This window comes from Mus musculus, chromosome 12 (assembly GCF_000001635.26).
Source record: "Mus musculus strain C57BL/6J chromosome 12, GRCm38.p6 C57BL/6J".
NCBI classification, from domain to species: domain Eukaryota; kingdom Metazoa; phylum Chordata; class Mammalia; order Rodentia; family Muridae; genus Mus; species Mus musculus.
In genome coordinates, this window is record NC_000078.6 from 51,841,654 (window position 1) to 51,869,041 (window position 27,388).

General features: G+C 44.3%; 1 long non-coding RNA gene across 1 annotated transcript; it reads right to left on the minus strand.

Moving 5' to 3' along the window:
• Positions 1 to 14: 14 nt before the first annotated feature.
• Gm34894 lies at positions 15 to 10,211 on the minus strand. The gene is made up of 3 exons (XR_381584.4): positions 9,976 to 10,211; positions 1,034 to 3,508; positions 15 to 328 (listed from the first exon to the last, which is right to left on the minus strand). It is a non-coding gene; the product is annotated as a predicted gene, 34894 (long non-coding RNA).
• Positions 10,212 to 27,388: the final 17,177 nt, after the last annotated feature.

Below are 27,388 nucleotides of genomic sequence, written 5' to 3' on the forward strand. Positions count from 1 at the left end.
TCCCAAGTGCTGGAATTAAAGGTGTGCGCCACCACTGCCCGGCCCAACTTGCATTTTTTGTCATGGTGGTGTGTCCTAGCAATAGAAACCCTAAATAAGACTGGCAGTCATGCTGGTGAGACTTTAGAGGTATAGTTCTGACATTACTAGAAGACACAGTCTCCAGCAAAACCCTGACCCTCTGGTTCTTACAAAACACAGTCTCCCTACCACTTCTGCAATGTTCCCTGAGCCTTACGTGCAGGAGATGTTTTGTAGAAGTATTCAATGGGACTGAGGTCCACAACAACTTTGCATTTTGTTCGTGGTTTTCTGTAATTGCCTTCATCTGTTGCAAAGAAAAAATTCCTTGATGAGGTGTACAATCAATACTTTAATTTAAAACTAACTCAGAGCACTGGGTGTGGTGGCATGAGCCACCATTCGGGAGGCAGAGGCCGGCATATCTGTGATTGGAGGACAGCCTGGTCTACACAGTGAGTTCCAGGCCTACCAGGTATAAGAAGTGAGATCCTAACTCAAAAACCAGACCAAAACAAACCAAACCAACAAAACAGAAACAAAAAACCAAAAACCAGGCAAACAGGGACAACAACAATTCAGAGTTACAGGTGGAATTCAGTGATAAGGCATTTGCCCACTATCTCTGAGGCCCTGCCTGGGTTCGATCCCTAGAATGCAGAAAACCAAACCAACTAACCAAATAAACAAAACCCCTAACCCTAACCAGATTAAAACCAATTTAATTTTAGTATGATTGTTTTTATGTAGTTGTCTCTTGCAGGAGATTTTTTTTTAAAGTTACAAATATTACACTTATGGATTTGCCTTTACCCATACTCTGTACATCATATAATTATTGTAAAATAAAGTTTCTTAAATATTGAAATTGTATCTGCTTTGCTTCAGATGCTTTTCCATTCTCAGTAGTTTTTATACAGTAATTATCTAAAGGAAAGTGGCTTAGTGGAAGGACTGAATGGGCTTTTATCAGAAACCTAGTATCCACTAATGGCTTTTAGCCAAGACTGACTTTGTGATCCGGATTAAGCCATTGAGTTGCTGTCCTGGCTTCAGGGTCCTCGCCTCATTTGTGGAGAGAATGCATCTAGCAGCAGATCTGTCTCACTCCTCCAGGTTCCCCATGGACTACGGAGGCTTTTGTCATTCTAGTCAGTAAGAGCACGTTCTGAAAGGAGGTCAAAAGCTTGATGATATGTCAACAACAATGATAAAAATAATTAGGATTAAATAAAAACTATGAAATGTACTTCAGGACGATCCACTGTTGTTTGCAATAGACTGTGATAAGAACAAAAATTCTTCATCGCTCAAATTGCTTTCTGGGGACATTTCTACAAAAAAAAATCAACTCAAAGAAATCTCTGATTGCTCAACAATACAGTATACATCAGCTGAAGGTGAATTCATTTTAAAAAATACACTCATAGCTTTCCAACAGGGAGGAGACATAGATGATTCTCCAAAATAGGTGTAATCTGTTATTTTAATGTCTGTTTCATTGGGTCTGATGTTGACTCTTTCTATCAGGTTTTAGTTTTTGAGAGACAAACTTTGGTGATAGAGCCCAGAATAGCCCTGAATTCTCAATGCTCCCACATCAACTTCCTGTGTGATTTTTTTTTTAATGGACCAGATATTGACTTTTAAGAGATAGATAGGGCCAGAATCATCTAGAGTCTGCAGCCCCCCCGGTGAGCTAGATACTCTATTTCAGGGCTAGCAGCGGAACTCAATGGCAGCGCACTTACACCTACCTAGACCTCTAAGTCCTGGCTCTGATACCTGGAACTGAAAAAAATACCTATTGTGTGTCAGAATGCTGTCCCAGCACACAGCTGGCTCAGAAGGAAGGACTGACTACAAAGCAAGTTCTTGGCCAGCCTGGGCTTCATGCAGTCAGGCTGCACAATGAGCAAAAATGAAAACTAAATGGGATAGGGAAGGGGAGAAGGAAGTGGGAGAATAGAGGGGAGTAGGGTTGGGAAGAGAGGCCCTTAGCCTCTGGAGGAGGCAGCATTTACACTCTGAAGCTGGTGGTTCATTATTCAGAAGATGAACTTTGGTGTTTTACTCCTGTCCACATTGGAAGAAGCATTGTCTATACTCAGGTGTTTGGAACTGCTGAGGCCGGTGTGTTCCCTAAATATTAATGAACGGGCACGTGTAATGTCCATGAGCATAATTTAACTATGAAGTGATTCTCCTTCTTAAAGAGCTCACAATGTCTTACTCAGTCTTGGAGAAGGGCAGCTGGACCGACAGCGATCTTAACGACTACAGAATTTTCCCTATGTGGGCCGGAGGGGTGGGGGTGGGGAGGGATAATTCAGTGACAGCGTGCTTGCCTAGCAGGCAAGCTTCCCTGGCTTCAGTCCCCATCTGCAAAGCAAAACCAAACAAATGTTCCTATGATCCTATCTTATCAGTAGACGGCTAGCCTTCTCTTCCTCTCTGCTAGCCACTCAAAAACATCTTTTTTACCACTAGGGAGGAAGGGAATCAAATATTGCTCTTTCACACTTAGGAGCTGCTTTCTATGGGAAGCTTGCTCTCCTAAGCCAAAGCAAGCTGCCCTTTCATTAGTGGTCTGACATCTTATTAGCAAACAAAATTGCTTAAGGCTTTGTCTTAGTGTCATTGTTCCATCTGGACTCAAGACGCAGCAAACCTAGCTTCAACCAACAGAAGGAACTCGATGTACTTAGATGTACTCGATAGTCACAGGCTTCAAGATCTGAGTAAGACATGTTTATTCTTGAAAGAATCCACTGAAATCCCTCCTTCTCGACTATTAGTTTTCCTCCTATAACCTGTGTGAAGTCGTGGGGGGATTTTTCTCGCCCCCACCCTGCAGTTTTCAGTGTCAGAAAACAAAGCACAGAATCTTCTCATAGTGGTGTCTTCAATAAGCCTAACATGCAACATCAATTAAATTACAGATTATTTTAGTACTAAGACAGTTCCGTTTCCTCTTTGGCCTGTTTTACGGAGGAAAAAGTACCTGCTCCAATCAGAGATTGATTTCTGATGGGTAAACAGAAACACGTTAGGGGGACTAGTTTTAGTTCTTAAATTCCAGTTCACAAAATGAGCCCCACCCCCACCCCCCGCAGGGCCAATGCTTCAGCTCGGCTCTTCCTTTTCTTCCTAAACAGAGTCGAGAGCTTGCTTGTAGCCTCCTTTTTCTTTGGAATACTCCCCTTCCTTGTCCACCTCCTCCCAGCCTGGCGCAGCGCTCGGAAGGCAGGACTTTGGGAAAGTCGCGCCTTTCTAAAGGAGTGGGTGCTGTTTACAGGCTCCGGCTGCTGGCCCCGAAGGTGACTGGAGTCAAATGTAAACCTGGCGTTTATCTCTCGCAGTCAAACATGTTGTGCAACCGGGAGCAGTGGGCACTGTGTGAAAGGTTGTTCCGGCAGCAGCCCCAGGTTCAGGATTACTCAGCTCTTCACCCTGAGCTATGTGGGACCAAGATACTGGAGGTCACCTGTGATGGAAAGACCAACGGGCCAATGAGAGGAACCAGGAGGCGGGGAAACAGTTCTTGGCAAACATTGCGGCACAGGGCAGGACATCTGAAGGAAAGTTGTTTTGTGACCTTTATTGTTTCCCATGAAAACTTTCTCAGGCATGAAACCTTAGAAGTCAGAGCAGTTTCTGGCAATACTGGTTTATTGGGGGGCCAAAACATGCTTTTTTGTAAAAGCCATTTTTCTTCTTTTTCTTGAGTCAAGATCCATCATCCCATGCAGCCCAGGGTACCTGAGAGCTGAGAATGACCTTGAACTCTTGGTCTTGCGGCCACCCCCCATTGACAGGCATGTTCTGCCAGACCCAGCTAACAGTCTGTTTTCCTTTGGTAGTAAAATGTTTAACTATTAAAAAGAACATCATCAGGCCAGTCACCCATGCTTTGTATCCTGTGAGGCTGAGACAGGAGGCCTGAGAGTTTGAAACCTGAATTTGTATTTCTTTTTTCTTTCTTTCTTTTTTTTGGAGGGGGGTGTGGGCTTTTGAGACAGGGTTTCTCTGTGTAGCCCTGGCTGTCCTGGAACTCACTCTGTAGACCAGGCTGGCCTCGAACTCAGAAATCTGCCTGCCACTGCCTCCCAAGTGCTGGGATTAAAGACATGCGCCATCACTGCCTGGCTTGAATTTGTATTTCCAAAAACCAAATACAAATACCTAAACAAAACAACAGAAGAAAAATATAAGGAGAGATGTTTAAAATCCATTTTGCTAAGAACCAGCTCTATTATGGCTGAGGTCATCATATGCTTATTAGTTTTTGTCACTTTTGTTTTGGTAACTTAAAAGCCTTTTCTCCCTTACCATATTTTAAGCACTTAAATAATATTCTATTCATCATATTTTATAACAGGACTTTCTATAGACCTGCCAGCTATATAAATAATGTCAGAGGTTTGTTAATATTTTAAAGCTCAGGCCTTAGCTGGCAGTCTTGCAAGGACTCTATCCTGATTAATTCTGGCCTGCATCCTGCCCCATGGCCAGTTCTACCTTTCCGCCAGGGCTCTCAGTCCACCTCCGCACGTGCTGCTGAATCTCCTGTGTCCCAACTCTTCTCCCAGCGTCCCTATCTCCTACCTTCCACTTCCTGCTCAGCTATGGGCCTTCATTAAAGCCGATGAGATACAATTCTAGACTGCCTTAGGCAGGTGAGGGAGAACAAATATTTACAAAATATGAGACCAGTGATGGGCCAAGGAAATAACAATACCAGATCCTGCTAATGTTTAGCTCTCTGCAAGCACAGCATTAACACTTGAATATACAGAGAGACACACCTTCACATGATGAATCGCAACAATGTTTCACTTTAATAATTCACCCAAATAGATTGCTTTCATTCTGTTTCTATACATAACACCCAAATGAACATAGTTGAAATAAAGCTTCCTATAAGAAAAGTTGTAAGTTCAGTGCCTTATAACACATATAAAACCTATGTAAAGCTGGGGTGTGTGTGTGATGGCAAATGCCTTTAATCCTAGTGTTTGGCAGGTGGATCTCTGAGTTCAAGGCCAGCCTCGTCTACAGAGTGAGTTCCTGGACAGCTAAAGCTACACAGAGAAACCCTGTCTAGAAAAATAAGACAAAACCCCAACTTAACATACAGAATATATGGAGCCGGGCTTGATGGTGAATGGCTCTGATGCATGCTTCAAAGGAGAAGGTGATGTCGGAGGAACGGGAAGGAGTTCCAGGTTAGCCTTGCCTACATAGCAGTTTTGAGACTAGGCAGAGCTACATGAGACCCCGCCTTAAAAACAAACAAGCAAAAAGGTATATCTGAGTAGCTCCAAGAACAATAACAAAGAAACAGGAGAGGGGTCACACCAACTCACAAAATAAAACATCTCTCGTAACCCGGAAGTCCGCCTCTTGCTTTCCCTCACATCCTTCTTCTTCCACACCGATAACCGACAGCCTAAACGTTTTGTTTACCACATAAATGTTCTGGGTATTAGTTTCCCCTCAGTTAGAATCTGGTTGATGGGGAGAAGGCTTCGGGTTAGAAATGAACAGGACTCTGCCGAGGGCTTGAGTTCTGTTCCTAGCATCCACACTGAGCGGCTCACAACTGCCTGTAACTCACTTCCAGAGGTACTGACTCCTCCTCCCAAGTACCTGCACTCATGTCCACAAACCCACACTTAGATACATATACCTATTCATAATTAAAAATAAATCTTGCCAGGCGTGCGCACACCTTTAATCCCAGCACGCGGGAGGCAGAGGCAGGCGGATTTCTGAGTTCGAGGCCAGCCTGGTCTACAGAGCGAGTTCCAGGACAGCCAGAGCTATATAGAGAAACCCTGTCTCAAAAAAAATAAAATAAAATGAAATAAAATAAATCTTGCCAGGCGTGCGCTCGCCTTTAATCCCAGCACGCGGGAGGCAGAGGCAGGCAGATTTCTGAGTTCCAGGCCAGCCTGGCATACAAAGTGAGTTCCAGGACAGCCAGGACTATTCACAGAAACTCTGTCTCGAAAAACCAAAAATAAATAAATAAATAAATAAATAGATAGATAGATAGATAGATAGATAGATCTTGAGAGAGAAAGAATTTGATAGTGACGGTGAGTGCCTTGCATGCTTGTCCAGCTAGTTTCCTGGTGTCTGTGGGAAGCATCGGCTTCTAGTTCTACTCCAAAAATGATCGGACTTGTCAGATTTATATAGGCAGTGGCCCCACAGACCAGGGAGCCCCTGTCTAGTCTAGAGGTGAGCTCTGGAGTGGCAGTTCTCAGCACTGAGGAATTAGGACTTAGTTCTAAGAAGTTGTACCCTAGAATGGTGTCAGTCTGGTTTTCCTGTGTGAGGTTTCTCTCACCCGCCTCACTTCTCTCTACCAAGAATTTGGTTTGAGTTTTTAAATTTGTACATTGTTATTTCCTTACTTCTTAAATGGGCAGCGGTTAGGGCTGGAAATGTGACTCAGTTGGCAGAATGCCTGGCTAACATGTGAGAAATTCCCCAGCGCCACATAAAACCGGACATGCCTGTGGTCTCAGCCCTTGGGAGGTGGAGGCAGGGACATCAGAAGTTCAAAGTCATCTTCTGCTACGTGGGAGTTTCAGGCCTGCCTGGGCTACGAGGCCTTTTCTAGAAACAAAACAAAGTAAAACCCTAACTCAAACCCAAACAAACAAACAAGCAAACAAATAGACATTTCTCTTAGCAGAGCTTATTGATAGCTGACATCTGAGATGAACGCCAAGATAATTGGTCTCAGCTTTATGTGACTCCAGAAGTCAGATTGTTCAGATTGATCTTGGCACTAAAAATACAGGAGCTAAACTGAATTAAAAATAGCCGGGTCAGCTATTGATATGCCCTCAGCACTTGGGAGGACAAGGTAGGAATATTAAGAGTTTGAAGCCATCAGCTGGTCACGTGGCATAGTGGGTAAAAAACACTTATACAGCAACTTTGCCAACCTCATTCAGTCTCTAGAACTCATAGTGAAAGGAAAGGCTCCCAAAAGTTGTTCTCTGACCTGAGACACGTGCTAAGGCATATACGTATCCCCACCACACACATTAATAATAATAATTCTTTTTTTTTTTTCGAGACAGGGTTTCTCTGTGTAGCCCTGACTGTCCTGGAGCTCACTTTGTAGAGCAGGCTAGCCCCAAACTCAGAAATCTGCCTGCCTCTGCCTCCTGAGTACTGGGATTAAAGACGTGCACCTTTAATAATAATAATAACAAATGATAATAAATTTAATAATAATTCTTGAAATAAAAATATTAAAACAAGCCAGGCGGATTCCCCATTAAATCAAAGCATAAGAGCCACTCTTCCACAAGTGGTAGGGCACATGCTTAGCATACACATGGCTCTCAGTTTAATATCTAATACCTAAACTACATAAGAGCATAAATAGTCATTGGGCGGTGGTAGAGCCAGTAAGGATAGCTGGCTTTCAGGTCACTGGTAGAGCCCACCAACTAGTAGTTTCATTCAGTTGTAGCAGTATCCATTGCAATAGTAAATTAAGACTCACGGATGTAACTCCTGAGTCAGATTCCCTGGGCTTGTTACCCAGGGATCTGTAGTTTGGTGAGCACCACAGAAAGATAAATTCCCAGCAGCTCACCGTGCAGAAGAACTCTAGGGTTGGTGGCACAAGAGGAGCGGTAAGGCTCCTGCACGTGGAGCCTATGCTCTGCTCAGTTTCAAAGACTGACTTAGGGCAACAAGGAAATGAAGAAAAGATAGACACACGGACAAGCTGGGATCAGGTGGGCTGTGTTCACTCTCTGGAGGGCACCAGCTACATCAAATTCATCAAATTTATTTTATACATCTGAATTGGGGAGGTAGGTTTGATGTACATAGCCGAACAAGGAGGCAGGTTTAGCTAATCTCGGGTAAGAGGTCTCTTTAGGAGAGGAGTCTCCAAAGAAGAGTAGTCTTGGATTGCGGTTATCTGGGAGCAAGAAGCTATGATAGTTTTTGAGCACACTGGTCAGTTCTTCACAAACTCTTATCTATGGTTAAGAAAAAGGCTTTGCCACATGTCTGAAACTACTTTTCAAGAAGTTCCAAGAACTACCTTAATTATTGTTTCAAATTAGTGGTAGATTCTCATTGACTATTGGCCAACAGCAAAAATAAGATTCAAGATGGCTGCCGCCTGGAAGGCCATGCTACGTTCAGTTCCAGTACTCGCTCAAGAACAGCATCCTCTTCCCAGTGTTTCCTGATGTTCTGTTTGTTCTGGTGCTGGGGGTCCCTAGGCCTTGTGTAACTCAGGGCAAGCACTCTATCAAAGATCTACACCACACCCAGACCTTTTCTTCTCAGCTTTGACTAGAGCTCCCGTCTGTGACCTTTGCATAGGACCGTGGCCTGCAGAATACTGATTACATAATAACTATCTTTGCATCAGGAGTCAGGAAGCCTCAGGGCACTTATAGAGAAGGGAAGTGGGGGAAACCAGTGGTTGAAAAGCTAGAAGATAAGGGTTGTATAAACAAAATAAAAAAAGAAATAGAAAACCCAAGTCAGAAAAATATCATTAGCAGTCAGGGAGACACTACCTCTATCAAACACATCCTTTTTTAGTGTAGCTTGGGAGACAGATGTGCAAACAACTGTCTGGAAACGAACCTGAGGTTGTGGGAAGGCTTACCTGCTGCCTGCCCCGGGGAAGAAATTTTCTCTAGTGGCACTTACATGCTCTAAAATACTTATTGCTGATATCTGACCTTCTTTTCTAGCTTCTTTTACCTCACCTTTCTACTCAGGCTGTCAGAAATATACTGTGTTTAAAGAATCCAGCAATGATGACTAAGGACATTATAATTCAATAATTACTGTGCATACAATCTAGTAAACATTGGCTAATATTGCCAGTGTGTGACTCACGTTTTCAATCCCAGTACTTGAGATGCAGAGGCAAGAGGGTCTCTGGGGGGAGGGGGGCTGGAGAGATAGCTCGGCGGTTAAGAGCACTGACTGCTCTTCCAAAGGTCCTGAATTCAAATCCCAGCAACCACATGGTGGCTCACAACCATCTGTAATGGGATCTGACACCCTCTTCTGGAGTGTCTGAAGACAGCTACAGTGTACTTACATATAATAATAAATAAATATGTCTTTAAAAAAAAAAGAGGGTCTGTAGAAGTTTAAAACCAATCTGGTTCTACAGTTTTGTTTTTTGAATAATATTTAATCCTGAGAAAATTTGTGAAGATAAATTAACTGGCAAAATGTCAAATAATTTGCAAATATATTAGGGACCTTTTATTGTATTGGCCATGAATAAGGGGAAAGAATCAAATAATAAACAGTATTGCCATTAAAATAACATTTTCAATAAAAATTGCACATTCAGGTTCTTTTTGATGAACTGTTGGTGTTTAATGCTTTGGGTTAAGTTCTGTCTCTAGAATGTGGAAAAATGTCAGATTAATCTAAAAAATATTTATGAAGAAAAACTTCAAAGATATGGCAGACATGGCAAAAAAAACCCCTTTAATCTATGCAAGTAGTACACATAAAAGAATTAGTTAGTAATATAAAGGGGGGTGGTAAGGTGGCTTAGTTGGTAAAGTGCATATCTAGCTAGCAAGCAGTAGAATCTGAGTTTGATCCCTGGACCCCAGAGGCCTGGTGGTACAAATCTGAAATCCCAACATAGTGGTGGGGTGGGGGATGGGGGAGTGAAGCCAGGAGAGTCCCTGGAGCTCACCAGCAGCTAATGTAGCCTAATCAGTGAGATCCAGGCCAAGTGAGAGATACTTTTTTAAAAGAAGGAAAAAAGGGGGCGGGGAGAGGCTGTTAAAGAAGGAAGTAAAGAAATGAGAAAAAAGCGTCCGACTCCTAAAGAATAACACCTGAGGTGGTGCTAATCCCACCGAGGTTTATTTAAAACTATTTAATACTGTCCAGAATAATGGACTCTGGTCCGGTCTATACCTGGGATTCCCAGAGAACGGCTGTGGGTTGTGTTAGTCCATGGCATTATGAAGGCAACCCTCACAGGTTACATCTTTTCCTGCCTTCTCTCTATTGGAGCCAGCATACATACTGATGTACTTTCTGCCGACGCACCTCCAGCACACTGGGACAACCAACCTTGTTTATTGAAGTGAAAACTGGTGGCTTCTTATCTTACTTGAACCACAACCTCCAGCATTCCAGGAAGTTATCTGTCCTTGGGCAAGTGGGGTTTACAGGCTAGAGGCATTTTTGTTTTATAGATCTCTTAAGCATTTAAAACATACTTTAGCCTTCACAGTTGGCTTTTGGTTTCCACACATGCATACATATTCATACACACACACACACACACACACACACACACACACACAGAGATACATGTGGCTGGGAAGTTGGCTGGGATGTAAGCCAACCACCATAGTCTAGTTAGAATAGCTGTGGATCTGCCCACCTTAGTACCCGAAGCTTATTAATAAATATAAAGGTCTCCATGTTATTTGTCAGGCCAAGAGCAGGCATTGAAAATCCCTATACTTTTACACTCACATACATGTAAATGCATACACACACATACACACACATATGTACATGTGCACACACACACACACACATACTGTATTAATCAGGGTTCTCTAGAGCAACAGAACGTATAGAATGAGTCTCTCTCTAGATATATGTAAAGGGGATTTATTGGGTTTACAGGCCCTGGTCCAGCTAATCCAACAATGGCCGCCTATAAATGGAAAGTCTGAGACTCCAGTTGTTGTTCAGTCCACAAGGCTGGATGTCTCAGATGGTTTTTGCTCTATGCTAGAATCTCAAAGAAGTAGGTTCTAATGCCAGAGAGCAAATGGACTTGCTAGCAGGTGAGATCAAGCAGATGAAGAGAGAAGCTTCCTTCCTCCATGTCATTGTATAAGCTCACAGCAGAAAGTGTGGCCCAGATTAGAAGAGAGTCTTCCCATCTCACAAGATCTGGATTGAAGGTATGTCTTCCCATTTCAAAGATCAGGCTTAGAGCTGGGCAGTGGTGGTACACACCTTTAATCTTAGAACTTGGGAGGCAGAGGCAGGAGGATCTTTATGAGTTTGAGACCAGCCTGGTCTACAGAACAAGTTCCTGGACAGCCAAGGCTATACAGAGAAACCTTGTTGTGGATTTGGTTTATTGCTTATATTATGTTGATTTGGTTCCCAAATTACACAGGAATTTGAACATCTACATGTACGGCATCGAAGGTCCCTAACCCCAGTGGGCTCTAATTGGTAAATAAGGTTGCTGGCAGCCAATGGCTGGGCAGGGAGACAGAGGCTTTGGGTCTGGGTAGCAAAGATGGAATATAGATTTTGGTAGGTAATCCTAGGAGTATCAGAAGGGGAGGCATGAGCAACGTACAAGCTTGGGAGTGGCCCAGCCATTGAGCTGATTTAGGCATATTATACAGAAGGCTCAGTGTGTGTGTCTTTCATTCACGAATCCAAAACATTAGGCAGGTGTTGAGGAACACACGCTGTAGCTGGTAGAACCATTTGAGTAGTGCTAATAGTTAAATGAATGCAACAAACCTTGTCTCAAAAAGCTAGGGAAAAAAAAAATCCAGATTAGAAGTGGAGCTTTTTGCTTCCAATGATTTAATTAAGCAAACATCTCTCACAGGTGTATCCAGCCATTCTTTTGGTTTTAGTTAAATCCAGATGTAGTAAGTTGACAACCAAAAATAGTCATCATACACATACTTTCACACACACACACACACACACACACACACACACAAACATATCCACCACATACATACACATGCACACATACACATTCATATACAAGTATACACAGACACACACATACATACACATACACCTATATATACACATACACTCACACACATGTATACATACACACATAAGTATACACATACACACATAAACACACAGAGGTAGAGGGAGAAAGACATAAGAAGTAATAGTTTCACTTAGGAGGCAGAAGTAGGCAGATTTCTGAGTTCGAGGCCAGCTTGGTCTACAGAGTGAGTTCCAGGACAGCCAGGGCTATACAGAGAAACCCTATCTCAAAAAAAACAAAACAAACAAACAAACAAACAAAAAAACAAAACCAAAAAAAAAAGTAATAGTTTAGGAGTTAAGATGAGCTGTAGGGGTTGCAAACATATAATCCTAACACCCCAGAGGATGCTACAGAATGCTCACTGGTTTGGAGGCCGACTGGATGTAGTGGCTTGAATAAGAACAGCCCCCATAGGCTCATATATTAATGTTTAGTTATCAGGGAGTGGCACTGCTTGAAAGGATTAAAAGGTGTGGCCTTGTTGGAGTAGTATAGACTTTTTGGAGGAAGTCTGAGATTAGGAGGTTTTTTTTTTTTTCCATTTTTTATTAGGTATTTAGCTCATTTACATTTCCAATGCTATACTAAAAGTCCCCCATACCCACCCACCCCCGAGATTAGGAGGTTTAAAAAGCCCAAATTAGGCCCAGTGGCTCTCTCTTCCTGCTGCCTTTGAATTCTAATGTTGAACTCTCAGAGGGTCTACTTTACATACCAGCATGCTCATGCTCATGACATGAAGATAATGGACTGACCCTCTGAAACTGTAAGCCCCAATTAAGTGCTTTCTTATTATAAGATAAGAGCTGCTATGGTCATGGTATCTCTTCATAGCAATAGAACACTGGCTAAGACAGTGGGCTACATAGTGAAGCCCTATCTCAAATAGATAAATAAATTTCAGGCTGGGGTGTACCTCATTTAGAAGGATGTTTGTGTAACACACAAAGTTCTGGGTTCCCTCTTCATTACTGCATGAAGCAGGCTGTGGTCCTAGCACTTGAGGAGGGAAGGAAAGCCGGAGGATCAGAATTCAAAGCCAACCTAGACTACACAGTGAGCTCGAGGCCAGCCAACAACATCCTGACTGGATGAAATAACAATTACAGATGGGATGGAGAGGACTTCGTGTGTAATAAATCTTGAGAAAGAAATTCTAGAGCCCATTCAGAATCAGGAATCATGTGTTTATTTAGTAGAACTAACAATGAATACTGCCAGAAAAAAAAGAAAGAAAATGAAACCATTCCTAACATGTGTAGATTCACTTACATAAAGTCTAAAACCCAAAATTCTACATATATATGTGTACCTATATGTGTGTACACGCGCACGCACACACGCACGCGCACACACACACACATATATATATATCACTCATATGTATACATATGCAAGTTTTGCTCTTGGAGAGGACCTGAGCTTAATTTTCCAGCTCCAGAGAATGCAACGCCCTCTTCTGGACTGCATGTGTCTATGAGTCTATGAGGCACTGTACCCACCTGTGCATATATACTTCCATACAAACACACATATATACATGTAATTTAAAAATAAAATAAGTCTTTAAAAAGGAGCAATTGCCACGAGTTCAAGGTCAGTTGGAGCTATACAGTTGGTTTTAGTGTCCTTTGGCTACAGACTGAGATCCTGTCTCAAGAAAACACAATAAAGGAACCAGCAAGATGGCTTGATGGGTAAAGGTACTTGCTGTTAATTCTGGGGACTTGAGTTTGAGCCCCGGGTCCCACATGGGAGGAGGAGAGAACCAAGTTGTCCACTGAATTCCACCTGGGCTCTATGGTATGTGCACACACACACACACACACACACACACACACACACAGAGTAAATAAATGAATACTTAAGGTGTTAATACTTTTTTTTAGGTGGTGACACTATGTGTTATTTGTTTTTGTTTTTTCTAATTTACCCACAATATAAAGTATAATAGAGAGACACCTGTCACTATAAAGTATAATAGAGAGACACCTGTCAAAGGATAGCATAAGTTAACTTTTGTAGAACATGCTATTCGAATCATTTCCTTGTAAGGCTTTTTCGTTTGGCTTCCTAGGAAACCTTGCTTCTGAGAAGCATATCCTGATACTGAGATTAAAGGTGGTGCTAAGTAGATTAAGGGGTCCTGGGGAGAGGAGGCAGAAGATAAAGGCACTCTTTCATCTCACAGGACCTTTATTCCATGCTGCCCACTCACACATGGGGACGTGCATGAAGTTCAGCAGGAGAGGGCATGAGACACACAAAACCAGGCACTTCCTTACGTCTCCTGAAAGGCCGGGCAGTGGTGGTGCACGTCTTTAATCCCAGCACTTGGGAGGCAGAGGCAGGCGGATTTCTGAGTTCGAGGCCAGCCTGGTCTACAAAGTGAGTTCCAGAACAGCCAGGGCTATACAGAGAAACCCTGTCTCGAAAGAAACATTTCAGTTCTGAAGCTGAAGATACCCCTTAGCATTATGGTTTTCTTTCCCTTCCTTTGCTCCTCCTCCTCCCCCTGCTCCTCTTCCTCCTCCTCTGAGCCTAGATCTCACTTAGCCTAGGCTTGTCATAAACCCTACATAGCCAGAGATAGACTTGAACTTTGTTTTCCCTGCCTCTGTTGGTATCATGTTGGCTACCAGGCTGGGATTTCAACTTCTTGAACATTTTCTATCCATTGAAAACAAACCTAAACTATTACTATGATTTCCTTTTGAATGTCTCTGTATTTACCTTTGCCTTTGAAAACAGAATAACGGGAGTACTCATTTCCACCCACAAGCCTCACTTGCTGACTTACTTCTCAGCCAGTTTCTCAAAGCCAACAGAAGTGCCAGTCCTAGTGCTGCAGACCTTGAGTCCCAGCACTCAGGAGGCAGAGGCAGGCAAATTTCTGTAAATTCAAGACCAGCCTGGTCTACAAAGCAAGTTCCAGGCCAGTCCAGGCCAAATAATGAAACCCTGTCTTGAAGAAACCAAAACCAAGCCGAAACCCTTAGAAAAAGTTCAGCTCTATTGCTCAATACTCTGGAAAAAAATGACCTGAGGGACCCCACCACCCCCATCAAAGTGCTCTAACTTAAGGTACTTATTTCTAGAAGACTAGTATACAGGAAGTGACAACAAGGGATGGAAAAACATTTAATTTAGAGCCATGGTTTTCAACCTGTAGGTCTGGACCACTTTGGGGTCATATACCATACATTTACATAACAATTCACAACAGTAGCCAAAGCAGCAAGGACTTTGTGGTTGGGGGTCCCCACAGCATGAGGAACTGTATTAAAGCATCGCAGCATTAGGAAGGGTGAGAACCACTGATCTAGAAGGTGCAACTTAAGCCATTTAAACGAAAGTTTATTTTAAATATCAAAGTATAGCTCAGAACTCTTTAGTGACAAAACGGTTTGGCTTGGTAAGGAACCCAGCTTGATAAGGTTTAGACCACTTTAGACCACAAAGATAACGGCGTCTTGAACGCTATGTCTTACAACAACGTTCTAGCAACCTGATAAGCCAGAGATGGGCTGGGAAGCTGGCTTAGTGGTATTTTTACCACTTAGCTATTTCCTGCTAAGTCTGAGGCTGAAATTCAATATAAGGGCTCCACATGGTAGAAGAGAAATGTTTCATACAACCTGTCCTCTGATCTTCATAGACTGAACAGACACACACACCATAATTAGCCCCTGGCTGTCTCATATTAATTCCAGATTTTCTTTGGAACTCTGAAACCGAAACATACAAACACTGCTGATCTGACTAATGTTCCATCAAATCTGCTGAGGTTGGCTTCAAACTCGAGATTCTCCTGCCTCAGCCTTCTGAATGTTGGGAGCACCAACATACTCTGAAACATACTCTAAAGTTCCTTTGTTTTTAAAATAAAATCCTGCGGGGCAGTGGTAGCACAGGCCTTTAATCCCAGCACTTGGGAGGCAGAGGCAGGCAGATTTCTGAGTTTGAGGCCAGCCTGGTCTACAGAGTGAGTTCCAGGACAGCCAGGGCTACACAGAGAAACCCTCTCAAAACAAACAAACAAACAAACAAACAAACAACAAAAACAAACTAACAAAAAAACCCCGAAAGTCAACAGAAAGTTGAGATTAACACGCACCAACAGTGGACAGTCTTCCTTCTCATGGTCACACAGTTCAGAGCAGCCAAGGGCTTGCCATCTGCTGCTGGAAACACTCATGGAACTCCTCAGAGCCGCTCTGGGGCAACTTCCACTTTCCAGTTGATGGCAGAAAAACAACAGTGAGCTTTGCGGTGTCCTTGACTGTTGCATCCACCATGATGATACTGCTCAGAAGCAAGGCATCATCGTTTCTCAAGTCTTTAAGTTGAGTTCGAGGCCAGCCTGGTCTACAAAGTGAGTTCCAGGACAGCCAGGGCTACACAGAGAAACCCTGTCTCGAAAAACCAACCAACCAACCAACCAACCAACCAACCAACCAACCAACCCAACCCAAACCAAACAAACCTAAGGACCAGGGTGGAGGCTGACAGATGAGAAATCAGACTGGAAGCATCGAGGAAAGGGAGGATTCTGGTTAAACGCACTCAACTGCTTTCTTAGAGAAGGGAGTCCAGGTGGATGGGTAAGACATGGGGGAGGGACTGGCGGGGTAGTGGCAGAGTGGGGGCGGGGGGGGGGAGGGGTTGCTAAAACTAAACAATATAAAGCAAAGATGCAGAAGTCCAAGCATCAAAGCTTAGCTGAAAAGGCTCAGAATAGGCTTTGATTAAGGAGAAAGCTTTTGCCTACTTTCCGGTAGGAAGTACTTGGGAAAGGAGCAGGTAATTAGCATTTACAACGCAGCAATCAAGTGCTGGCCTTTCCACGTTCTCAAGGCAAAGAATTCATTGAATTCAAATGTAAAAATGTCCAGACCAATAGGAAGTAGCTAACATCTCATTAAGTATTCATATGACTGACTGTTTACCACTATTTCTAGCTTGTCTGGGTGGGTCCCTCACTCTGGCTCTAAGTCCTCTTTGAGCTACTTAAAAACCTGTGTTTTGAGCCTAGTCTAGAGGCAGAAACCTTTAATATCGGTATCAGGAGACAAATCTCTTGTGAGTTTGTACCCACCCAGAGATATATAGTGAGAACCTGTCTCAAGCAAAATGAAATTGATGGAAATAAATGGCAAATTCATACAAAAATTACACTGTGCAACAAATAGGTCTCACATAGGAGGTTTATCAAAAGGAAGGGGTACAGAGTGTGCCTCTGGGTGGAGGAAGGGGAGACGGGGTGGGCGGAGGAAAAACCTGCTGCAGTTTAGTTAGGTCAAGGCGCATGCGCAGGAGGACAAGCAACAGGTGCGATAATAGGACCCTGTGGCCGTTGGGCAACTAGTGATGACGTATCACGTCACTGGGTCCCTCAGGCTGGCCCTGGAGGTGCCTGATTGCCAACAAAAACCCCCTGTGTTTCTAGATTGAGTACATAGTGTAGGTAGGATAGTGATAGCTTAGTAGCATGAAGTCCAGGGCCTGATCCCCAGCCCCATAAAACCAGGGTTGGCACTCAGGAGACAGAGACAGGAGAACGAGTTCGAGGTCATTCTCACCCACAAAACAAGTTCAAGGCCAGGCTGAGCTGCAAAGAGATTTTTGTCTCAAGCAAAATAAAAACAACACCCCACATTATGAGGGCTGAGGATTTACCTCAGTGATAGAATGTTTCGCCCCCAGGAGTCCACAGGTTCAATCCTTAGTAGCAGAAAATCAAAATGCAAAGCCAAACCACCTTATGCTTCAGTTGTCCTCTGTAGGTATCTCTGAACCTAAAAGGGCACCATGTAAGCACGAAGACCCCAGCCCCATTCCCGCCCTGACAATTAAAAAAAGAAAGACTGTTTATCATTTATTATTACCTTTTAAATCATGTGTCCCAGGTTGGTTTTGAACTTGCTGTATAGTGTCCTTAGACTCAAACCATTGAGTCTTCTGCCTCTGACCCGGTAGTGTAGGGAATCACAGGCATATACTACCATGCCAGCCAGGAGCTGCTATGCTTTAAAACAAAAACAAAAACACTGCACAATTGTTTAAAGAAAGAAACTGTTTTCTCAGCAATGAGAACTGAGATATACCGACATCTCCCATGTGCCAGGCATTACTTCGATGGCTTTAAATGTGAACTTCAGAACACTCAACATCCCTAGGAAACTGAAGCTCTGCTGTCACCTGCCACCCAGTCCTACAGCAAAGGAGAGAGAGAAATGGTGGCTCTCTGGAGCAGAGGCAGAGGACATCTGCACAGTGGTTGGATCCTGTGCTCCTCACAACTGAGCCAAGTTTTTCCTCCTGCGTATTCTTTGGGAGGCTGCTCCTCTGAACATAGAAGCATATGTATCTCCCCTCCATCCTCCCCGTCTTGCCTCCTGCCAAAAAGAACAAGGATGAAAGAAAAAGAGAGGAAGAAGAAAGAAGAAGAAGAAGAAGAAGGAGGAGGAGGAGGAGGAGGAGGAGGAGGAGGAGGAGGAGGAGAAGGAGGATGAGGAGGAGGAGGAGGAGGAGGAGGAGGAGGAGAAGGAGAAGAAGAAGAAGAAGAAGAAGAAGAAGAAGAAGAAGAAGAAGAAGAAGAAGAAGAAGAAGAAGAAGAAGAAGAAGAAGAAGAAGAAAAAGAAGAAGAAAGCAGCAGCAGCAGTAGTAGTAGTAGTAGTAGTAACAACAGCAAATACAGATGTGATAGAAAAGACAGGTCTGATGGTACAGTCCTAAAATAGCAGTTACCTGGGTAACTGAGGCAGGGGAATGGAAACTTGAGGACCACCTGGGCTACAGAGTAACTTTATGGACAATCTAGACAAGCTAGCAGGGTTCTATCTCAAAATAAAATTAAAAAAAAAAAAAAAAAAAAAACTAGGGCCGGGCGTGGTGGTACATGCCTTTAATCCCAGCACTCGGGAGGCAGAGGCAGGTGGATCTCTGAGTTCGAGGCCAGCCTGGTCTACAAAGTGAGTTCCAGAACAGCCAGGGCTATACGGAGAAACCCTGTCTCGAAAACCCAAAAAACAAAACAAAAACAAAAACAAACAAACAAAAAAACTAGGGGCTGGAAGCCAAGTGGTATTGGCACACACCTTTGATCCCAGCACTCTGGAAGTAGAGGCAAAGAAAGGTGGATCTCTGAGTTCAAGCCAGCCTGGTCTACAGAGTGAGTTCCAGAACTGCCAGGGCTACACAGAAAAATCCTGTTTTGATAAACAAAAATAGCAAACAAACATTAGGGCTTAGAGAGATGGCTTAGCAGTTCTGAGCACTTGTTCTTACAGAGGGTCCAAGCTTGACCTCCACCATGCACATGTTGGCTCACAACGGTCTAACCTGGAACTAACTAACCTCTAGTTCCAGGGTGTGCAATGCCCTCTCCTGCCCCCAGGCATGCATGTGGTGCACAGACAAACACGGGAGCAAAACACTCAGACACATAAGATAAAACTAAATAAGAAAACAACCAAAAACTAATTAAGAAACAATTAAGGATATAGCTCAGTACTGGAGCAGCTGCCTAGTGTGTTTGGTAAGCCCTTGGTCGCTCCCCTGGAGGAAAAAGGTGAAGATGGGCAAAAGACAAACTACAAAGCAAGAGACAGACAAGGGAGATACAAGTCAAGAGCAGAGCTCATAGGATGAAAATACCATGACTTATATAGTACACATGCGTATCCTTTTTAAAAATATACTTATTATTTGTGGGGGATCAGGGTGACATGTAAGGTCAGAGGTTCACTTGTGGGAGTTGGTTCTCTGCTATCACATGGGTTCTAGGAATTGAACTCAGATCAGCAGGCTTGGCAGCAAGCGCCTTTATCCACTGAGCTACCTCTTTGTGTCCCATCCCTATTCATTAGAGCAGAAAAATAGAGAAAGAGAACTCTCAGACATACTGATTTGTCTTTTTGTTGCAGTTGTTCCATTTATTGTTTAAAAAGAAATGCTGGTGATAAAAGTGTTTCTTGGAAAACAAAGAAAAACCTAAATTCTATACACCAAAATACAAGAGATTTGAAGGATGTATCTAAAGCCAGCTAGGAAGGTAGAGAGAAAAAAAACCTGTGAAGCCCTCTTCCCCTGACTTCAGTGTGTAAGACTCACACACACACACACTAAAAACAGGACGCCCTGACATGAATAATATAAGCCGTGAAAACTACCAAGAAGGGTCCCTTTTCCTGTTACCCAAATTAGTATGTGCGTTTGAAAGCTTGCTCCAGGTTTTCATTCTCTGGTATCTTAGAAGGATAGATCTAGACTTGAGACCCAGTCTCAGAGGAACAAACCAACCATCGAGGTGAGACAAAGCTCATAGAGAGGAGGGGCATTGCTAGGGACAGTTAGAGGGGTGGAGCCCAGGGGCAGGACGGCCTTGCCAACAGGGCTCAGTGGCTGAGTTGTGACTTTTTTTAAAAAAAATATCTATCTATCTATCTATCTATCTATCTATCTATCTATTTAATGTATGAGAGTACACTGGCGATGTCTTCAGACACACTAGAAAAGGGCACTGGATCCCATTACAGATGGTTGTGAGCCACCATGTGGTTGCTGGGATTTGAACTCAGGACCACTGGAAGAACAGTCAGCGTTCTTAACCGCTGAGCCATCCCAAAATTTGGAGAATCCCAAATTCTCCAGCCCGATTGAGAATTTTTAAAAATGTGATTTATATTTAATTTTTTAATTATGTGTAGACTGTGTTGTGATTTTTAATTGAAATTTATTATAATTAAATTACAAATTATAGACAAACCCTTTCTTTTCAAAAGAAAAACATTGCCTTCATTTATTTGTATATAGGTGTTTGCGTGTGTGTCTGTTGAGCAAAGCAAAGGCCTCGAGGGCACTTCACGCAAACAAAAATGGGAAGAGCACAGAGATCAGCCTGTGGGCCTTCTTAATAAAGAAATAATTTCCATTCAGTTGCTAAACCTTACCTTTGCACTGCTCAATTGCTATAACTAAAAAGATAGTTGAAGCTGTTTCTTCCATGCAGCTAGTCGAAGACCTCTCAGGCCTTTTCAGACCCAACAAGACAAACTACTGACCAGCAAAACAACAGCAACAAACACTGGGTAACTTGTGAACCCTGAAAATTGTTCCTGTCTGCGATGCAAAGAATAATACCAGTCCCTTTTATTTTATTCTTTGGTGCCTAGTCTTCTGTGCTAATGTTTTGTTTGTAACAGGAATACCATGTGCCTGTCCTACAGTATTTGGGCTCAGAACAAATGCTGTTTTCCTAGATATGGCAAATCCTTGCTCCTGTCTCTGGCCAGTATAGCTACAAGTTAGCCTTCCATGCCTCATTACAAAACAGTGTCTCAGAGCAACCTGGGTTCAGAGGAAATCAAAGAAAAGAGTGCAAACCCATGGTGTAAAGAATGACTCAGGAAAACCAAACCTATGGGCTCCAGCTCAGGACATGGTAGGTAGCCTACATTACTCAGGGCTTCTAGATGGAGCCAGGTTCATGGATGCTCATAATCCCAGAATTTGGAAGGGGAGGCAGGAAGATTGAGATTTCAAAGGCAGCCCGGGCTACATGAGACATCTCAAAAAACAAGCAAGCAAGAGATGGTCTTGATAAAGCCAAGCCTTTCTCCTGAAAGTCTTGCGAAGTCTCCTCCATCTTTCAGGAAGATCAGATGGCCAAGAGTTAGTGTACCTCAGAGGAAAATGTACAGAATGGGTGTTCAGAAGGTGGCCCTACGGAGGAAGAAGTATGCGCCACACTGTGCAGTACAAACCTGACTGTGGACTTGTCCCATATACACCCCGCGGCTTCAGTCCTCTAACTTCCTGTCAGAAACCTGACTGAAGTAGGGTTTCAATGATGGATGGTTTCTACCTCTCTCAACTCCACAGATGAGGAACGAAAGCTCAAGCGTGAGGGAGCAGAGGGTAGCCCAATCTTGGCCATGATGAGAACCTTGGCAGCCTGCATTGGTATGCAGGGCAATGAACACACACCTTTAATACGTTCACAGTCCATTAGTTAACACAGGCTATGCTCCACCTGAAAGAATGTCCACCGAGTTCTCATTTAACCTGTCTTTCCTGTGTGGACCAAGGAAGGAACTGTCTGCAGATATCCCCTGGACTAGTTCTTGGCTGTGTGTAAACAAGACGCTTCACTTGAGTCATAATTGGTCTCCAGATAATTAACTCATGGACTTTGGTGGTTAAAAGTTTCCTCTCGGAGCACCTTGAGATTTTGCTAATATCGAGTGCACAGGGAAGGAAAAGAGGGAAATCTGCTTAGGGGCAATATTATGACTTGTTATGCTTTTGGAACCAGTTTGGCAGGATTTTACTGTGTACTTGAACCAGTTTGACTGGCTGCTCCCCCCCCCCCCCCCCCATATTTCAGATTGATCAAGACTGTACTTTAATTTGCTGAGTTACAAGAAGTCCTTCGATTTGCTACTTGGTTCCTTAAATAGCTGGTGTTCGACTCACTCCTTTGACTTTCTCCATGAGGACTCACTCTATCACTGCTCAATAACCCTGGGGCTGGTTTGGATCCAGCTGCTCAAGGACCTTCTGAGGAGCCAATTGGGCCAGATTTATTCTATGAGGTGAGATTGGAATAGGAGTTGACTTAAGCAGAAAGCCAAAATTAAATCAGGCACAAAGCAAATGAAAAAAAAAAAAGATTATGCAGTTTGCTTCTAAATTAAATATGAATGTGCGGCGAGCTGCGTTTCCTTCAGTCAGCCAAGGGCCAGCTGGCACCTATGTGGTAGCTTTAGCAGCATGGAAAATCTCCTCAAAACCTGACTTCATGTCTTTCCCCTTGATTCAAGGCACCCAAAGAGCTTTTGACTGAAGGTCTTGTCAACAGGACAACAGAAGCAGAAATCAACACTGAGTTGGATACTCACTTGCCGGTCTCTTCAGGTTTCCATTAGAAAGCTCTTGTACTCATTAGCTATTTGTTCCAGACCAGATGCATGAAAACAAGAAATAAAAAAGGCAAGGCTATGACTGCTCCTAGATATGATGGAGGAGGTTTATTATAGATTGTGGGAGAGCATAGCCAGAGGTAGGGACATCTGGGAGAGTCCAGGATGAACATGGCCAAGCTGAGCCTGGCCATATGAGGAGATGGGGGAGGGGAGGGGAGCTTCGAACCACGAGGGGCAGCCTGGGCCAAGAGACTGACCAAGGGAGAAAAGATTAGACCTGAAGGTCAGGTAACCAAAATGGCTGGATTATAGGGAAGGGCAGCTCTTTCCCTGGGCTGGAGAAATTTAGGGTAGGGAGCAAGGTATGCCAGCCAGAAGGATCCTATAGCAGGTAGGGACTGCAGGATGCTGGGCTAGCATCAGCTTTGGTATGGGCACCTCAGCCATGTGTCCTGGGTTGGAGACCTAACTGCTGGAATACATCTGTATCTGGGGATGCTAGACCTAACTACCAAGCTATTTGAGGTTTAAGTGTGTGTAGGGTGAGTGTGGGGGGTGGGGAGTGGCTTCTTGGGGGTGGAAGCCAAGAGACCAGTCAGTTGGAGATGGAGCATCAGAGCTTACAAGATCACTTGCAAGGAGTCTGGCAGCCACAGCATTCATCACAAACATATTAGTCAATTGTTTTCTGAGCTTCTTTTATATTGGGAAACCAGAGGGCACTTTTTGTCCGAGTATTTCATTCTCTACTGATCTCTTCCTGTGAGACATTAAGAATGCTCTCCTGCCCTGGGTGAGTCAGAGGTCAGGAGGCAGGACATCTTGCACGTTTTTTGCATACACCCACCAAACATCCTGTGACTCAGTCCACCTCTTAATGGCTTGTATAGTGCACTTTGAGAAGCATCTAAGGTTTAGCCTCATAAAAATCAGAAACAGAAACTCTCTGCTTGTCTGACACCCAATATACAAACTTCCCAGAGCAAGATTAGCTGCGATTGAGAAGATCCCCGGAACACACGAACCCCCTAGTGCTAAAATTAGGAGCCTTGGGAACCTGAAATGATTGGTCAGCTTTCAGCTCTTCTGCAGAGAAGAAACCAAAAGCCAGGAGGCTTGCTTGCCCAAGCTACCACAATTTGTCATCGACAGACCTAGGCCAGATCCCAGGGTGGTAGGGTTCGTGTTCTTTGTAATGCCGGAATGTTCTTTTATTCCTGTGGGGACAGTACAGAACAGGTGTCCATGGCTCTGTCCTGCCTGTTTTCTAAATACAGGGACTTGTTTGTCACAGATACGCTCCTTCCTAATTAGCAGTATGTCCCACCCAGATAGCCATTAATCAATAGTGAGATCAAGTCTCTGTTTCTGGAGTCTGAACAACATAGTGTGAACAGGGAGCAGGGAGCTCCGTGAGCAGTGTCAGCAGTGGGTAAGCAAACCGGATTGTGCAAGGACTGAGAGGCCGCCCTGCAGAGAACACAGAGAAATACCGCACAGGGTGTAAACACCAGAGGCAAGGAAGTATTATTTCCCTGTCCTCAGAGGAAAACCATGGTCAACAGAAAAGCATTATAGTCCTCCTGACAGGAGAAGAAAGGTAACCATGGAGACACCCCATGTGGTAATGACCATGTAATGGAAAATGGTGTCACCTGACATTCATGTGTATGTGTGTTCTGAGGTCTGCTAAGGAACTCAGCAGTACTGTCTATCTAGATCTGAGGGCTGCTGTTTTCCTTGCTCTGTGTTCCTTGGACACAGAGTTTTCCTAAGGTAGCACAGATTCCTAGGGATGGTAAGCCTGTTAGGTGCAGCTCTTTACTATCCTTAATTGAGTGCCACCGTGTCTCTCTGATGCTGTGTGTGTGTGTGTGTGTGTGTGTGTGTTCTGTCTGCTTGCCTGGAGGGGCCCTGGTTGCCGTGTGCACGAGGGAACATCAGAAATGTGATCTGCTGAGGATTAAAGCTGGAGGACGTCTATTGGCAACTGGGGGTCAGGAACAAACTTTTTATAGTGCTTTGGCAGTTGCTCTCTTATATTTGGGAGGAAGCCCAAGGAAGTGACACATCTAAAGGGGGTGGCGTAAACACAGTGGGAGTGACTAAGATGTTGTGACACTTGTTTTGGGTGTTACTCCTCAAGGGGAACTTGGGTACCTCCGTTTCCATCCCACACCGCCTTTTCCTGCTGCTGACCTGAAACAGGTTACCCGTTCTGACTAATCTCTGAAAATGCAGGTAGACAGTGACTGAAGTGACCTACTTTGTACATGCCTGGGATGATGTCAATCAGCCAGCTTAGAAGGCAGCATTTCTGCTTTGGGTTGATGCCCGGGCTGGGCACTGACTTCAGGACATTACTTAAAAGAATGGAGTTGTGGAGTTGTACTCCCGGTGCTACGGGATGGAAGCAGAAGATCCAAAGTCCTCCTCAGAAAACTTGAGGCTAGCGTGGGATACACGAGATTTTGCCTCAAAAAGCAAACAGCAGCATAAAAAAAAAATAAAAAAAAAAAAATAAGTGAGATTGGGACTACCTATCAATCACAAGTAAATGGGGTCTGGGGTGTAGCTCAGAGGCAGTACACTCGCTTAGCATGCCCCATCTGTCGAGAAAGACATATGGGAAACAAACAGAGAGAGAAAGGGCAGCAGAACGGAACCTGTGTGCTGAGCTAGCACACTCCTATAATTCCAGTTACTCCAGAGTCACAGGGAAGGATGAGTCTAAATTCAAGGCCAGCCTGAGCAACTTAAGGAGACTCTTTCTCAAAAAGAAAAGGGCTGAGATATAGCTCAGTGGCGGAGCATTTGCCAGCATGTGCGTGCCACCACCTTACCTCCTTAGTGCTGATGAAAAAGAAAGAAAAACGTTGTGAAGAGGATGTGCTTTTTCATATGCCACAGGCCTGCTTCCCCTACTGCCAGCCTCACGCTATTATTGTGCCCTCACCACCTCTGGACCAGTGCTCACACTTTGTCAGATCCTTCAGTTGTCAGTCACTGTCCCGATTCTGCCCCTATTCCACTGAGCGTGCCATATCACGTCTAGCCATTGTGTCTCCTCTGGCATCTCCTGGATGCAGCACATCTCCAGGTTACTGACTGTTCTTGCTTCTGATGATCTTGGCAGGGTCTTGGTCAGGGGTTTCACTTGTATTACTTATTTATCTATCTGGCACTGAAGGTTGAGCGGGGCAAGGGCTCAACCACTGTTGTAGTTTCATTCTGTTGCTGTGATGAAACACCATGATGAGGGGAGGAAAGGGCTGATTTCAATTTACAGTCCTAGCTCACAGTCCACCAAGGAGGGAAGCCAAGGCAGGAACATGAAGGCAGGCCTGCTTGCTATTCCACACATTACCTGAAACCAAGGAATTCGGTTCACAGCCAAAGTACAGGAGAAACCGAAGAGGATGCTGCTTGCTGGCAAACTGTCGGGCCTACTTATACTTAGCTAGCCACTGATGAGATGACTACTACCCCCCTCTCCCTCCCCCTCCCCTCCTCCTCCTCTCCCTCCTCCTCCTCCCCCTCCTCTCCCTCTTCCCCTTCTCCTCCTCCTTTTCACCCTCCTCCCCTCCTCCTCCCCCTCCTCCTCCTTTTCACCCTCCTCCCCCTCCTCCTCCTCCTCCCTTCTTCCTTTTTCTTCCTCCTCCTGCATCCTAGCCTGCCTGTAGGAACCTGGAAGTCTCACCTCTTCTGCCCAGCCATTGGCTACTAGCATCTTTATTGATCAATCAAAAACCAATTGGGGAACAGGAGCTTCAGCGTTCACACGCAGATTTCCAATCAAAGTATCAGAACACCCCCTACATATTGGGGCCTTGAGGTTTGTAGTGTGGTCTTTACGTCCTATCCACTTTTCTGCTTCTTGAGCTACCAGATGTAAGCAAGCAGCCTTGCATCCCTGTTGCCCGTCTTTCTTGCCACAAAGGGCCCCTGATAAAGGTCAGGTCAATAGCTCAGCAGGTCAAGGAGCTGGCTGCTGAGCCTGACAACCGGAGCTTGAGGCGAGCCTGAAGGTTGGCTCTATCTACGTCCTCATGTGTGCCCCGTGGCATGTGCACATGCACACACACAAAATTCAATGTAAAACATTACAAATGGGGGCTGGTGAGATGGCTCAGTGGGTAAGAGCACCCGACTGCTCTTCCAAAGGTCCGGAGTTCAAATCCCAGCAACCACATGGTGGCTCACAACCATCCGTAACAAGATCTGATGCCCTCTTCTGGTGTGTCTGAAGACAGCTACAGTGTACTTACATATAATAAATAAATCTTTAAGAAAAAAAAACATTACAAATGTAAACCTATCTTCATTTCCACTGCTTCTTCGGCATTCCTTCTAGGCTCCGCCCCACAGTTACCTGGCAACAGCCAGGTGTGCCGGACTCACTATGAAGGGCTGTTTGCCCCCTCCTCTCTCTCTTCTCTTACCCACTTGCTCTCTTACTCCCTCTGTCCCTTTTCTTCCCACTCCCTCCCTCCCTCCTCTCTCTTCATGTATTCATGGCTGGCTGCTTCCTCCTCCTCCTCCTCTTCTTCCTCCTCTTCCTCTTTTCCTCCTCCTCCTTCTCCCCTATACCCCCCTTCTCTGTCTCTACTCTCTCAAC